Consider the following 2,650-nt stretch of genomic DNA (forward strand, 5'->3'; position numbering starts at 1 on the left):
AAGGTGGACACAGTGGCACTGCAGTGGGGGTGTGCAAGTGGGATACAACAGGGGGTGCAAGAGGGGATGCAACAGGAGGGCAGCGGGAGATGCAAAGAAGCTGCAAGGGGTTTGATACAACAGGTTGCAAAAGGCATGCAAGGAGGCTGCAATGGGGATACGACAGGGATACAACAGGGGTCCAAGGGGGCTGCAATGAGGCTGCAACATGGGTACAACGGGGATACAACAGGGGTGCAAGAGGAATGCAAGGCAGCTGTATAGGGATAGAGTGAGGATGCTTAGGGGGATGCAAGAGGCAATGAAACACAGCTGCAACAAGGATGCGATGCAGTAGTTCAAGAGGCAATGCAACAGGGAGTGCAAGGGGGGGAATACAACAGGGTGCAAGGGGGTACAGTGGGGAATGCAGTGCAGCTGCAACAGGGACACAACAGGGATGTAAGGGGGTATGCAAAGGAGACACAGCAGGGATACAAGAAGGATGCAATGAGGCTACAGAAGTTGTACAATGGGGTTGCCATGGGGATGCAACAGGGATAAAAAAGGGACTGTGGTATAGCTGCAACAGGGTCACAACAAGGAGATACAAGGGTGGATACAACAGGGGTTACAACAGGGATGTAAAGGGGATGCGATACAACTGCCACAGAGATACAAAGGGGAATGCAGTGCTGCACCGCACACAGAGACTGCACAGCCCCCTTGCACGAGGCCTGAGAGGAAGCTTGGAGGTGGGGGACGTCTGTCCCTTTCCCAGGTCCTGGGACTGGACTGTGATCAGGGAGCACAGAACTCTGCCACATTTCCTGTGGAAAGGGCACAAAGGTTGAAATCAGAGCATCCCACTGATACTTTTACACCTGAGAAAGGATGTTTAAGCCTGCCATTTAGGTTACAAGTCTGTTACCTGCACTCTCTTCCCAACAGATGACACTGTTTGCTCTCAAGGGCTGCACTTCAACCTGCATTTAAAATCTGCTCTGATTCTTCTTAAAACAGCAACCCATATCCTTTTGCTATAAGCAAATTTACTTTCATTCCCCCTGGGTCACATATTAGCTTGGTATGGACCTTTAAGATATGCCTAAAAGTATGAGAAAACTTAATTAAATTGGAAATGAGATCAGCTCCTGAGCAAATGCAAGCAAATTGGGTCAAATCCTCACTACATCTGTGCTTTGATAAAGGATGTCCCTTTGGTCTGGCAGGCTGGGAGAGCCGAAAGAACTGGCGTAAAGAGCTTTCCAGGTCAGAGTTTACTACAATAACCAAAAGCTTTTGATAACATGAGCTCTCAGAAGAGATTTATAAACAAAATCGAGGGGTTTAGGTGGCCCAGTGAAGGCGAGGCACAGCTTCGAGCAGCTTTTTTGGGGTTTTGCCTAAGCAGGCATGGGAAGTATTTCACAAGCCTTTAAATGTTGTTTGCAGTCATATTTGTTTGTTCAACATTCTCGTGCATGGCCCCAGGCTCCCATGGGACATGTGCAGGGCAGCACTGACTCATGCCAGGGGTGGATTACCCACTGGGTGGTTATTCCAGGCCACATGGTGGGAATGCCCCTGGAAATAGTCATAGCAAATGATGGCTCTTAAATTAGAGAAGCTGAAGCAGAGACCCGCGGTGGTTTTATGTCGAAACATGACATGAGCTAACCAGGGAACCCGTTCTCACAATCTCAGCATGCAGCCACAGAGAAGAGTCATCAAGTGTCTCCTTTGGTGGTGATGGGGAAAGGAGGGATCTTCAAGGCTCTCCTGAACCAGCCACCACCGGTTGATGAATGATGATTCACCGCATGATGAATTTGCCAGGTGGAGGCCAAGGCTGCTCCTCCGTCCCAGCACAACGGAGGAGACCTTGGGCTCTCCAGGTGGCACGGGGTCTTTGGGGGAGCACAGGGCATGGCTGGGCTCCCTGTCCCCACAGAGAACAGATGAGCCTGGACTTGAGGGAAAGCCCCAGCAGCTCCCTGTGCACCTCCTTGAGGACCCTGCAAAGCCATTTTTGGGGTGGCTGTAGCGTGGCAAGCTCAAATTAAAGGCCAGTGCCTGCATTGACCTGCCCTGTGCATGTCACTTCTCCTCTCAACCCACAGATGCAACTCATCACACAGCTGTGGCAGCTGCCAAGGACTGAGTCACCTCTGCATCACCCCCTGAGGCTGCCAGTGTTTCGGAGCCCAGTGCCAGCTATCCTGGCCCTCAGCTGAAAATTCCTCATTCCTAATGCCAGCATCAGGATCCGAGCTTCCCACTGGCACAGAAGCACAGCTTTGATGCTGTGAGCAGGGCAGAGGATGACTTATGATCCAGTTAGAAACAAAATGTGCTTCTAAATCAGAGTAGCCACAGGGAAAAAAAAATAATTAAAAAAATCAGAATTAGGTGTCCTATGTCCCCAGAAACAAGGCAGCAAGACTTTCACATAAACTGTCTTGTTTTCCACAGGAAGGTGGAAGCTCTGGTTGGATTCAGGCCAGGGTAGCTGTGGAGAACTGAAGCTTCTACCTCACCAAGCTGAGGAGTGGTGTTGCTCCACCAGATGAAAGGCTTTCGTGTTACTTTCCACTGCTGGGTGACGAAGCCCCAGGGAGCACGGTGGGATCGTTTGCAACCATAACAAGTGATGGCACACAGCTTTGGC

Source organism: Pygoscelis adeliae, unplaced genomic scaffold, assembly GCF_000699105.1.
Source record: "Pygoscelis adeliae isolate BGI_AS28 unplaced genomic scaffold, ASM69910v1 Scaffold404, whole genome shotgun sequence".
Lineage (NCBI taxonomy): Eukaryota > Metazoa > Chordata > Aves > Sphenisciformes > Spheniscidae > Pygoscelis > Pygoscelis adeliae.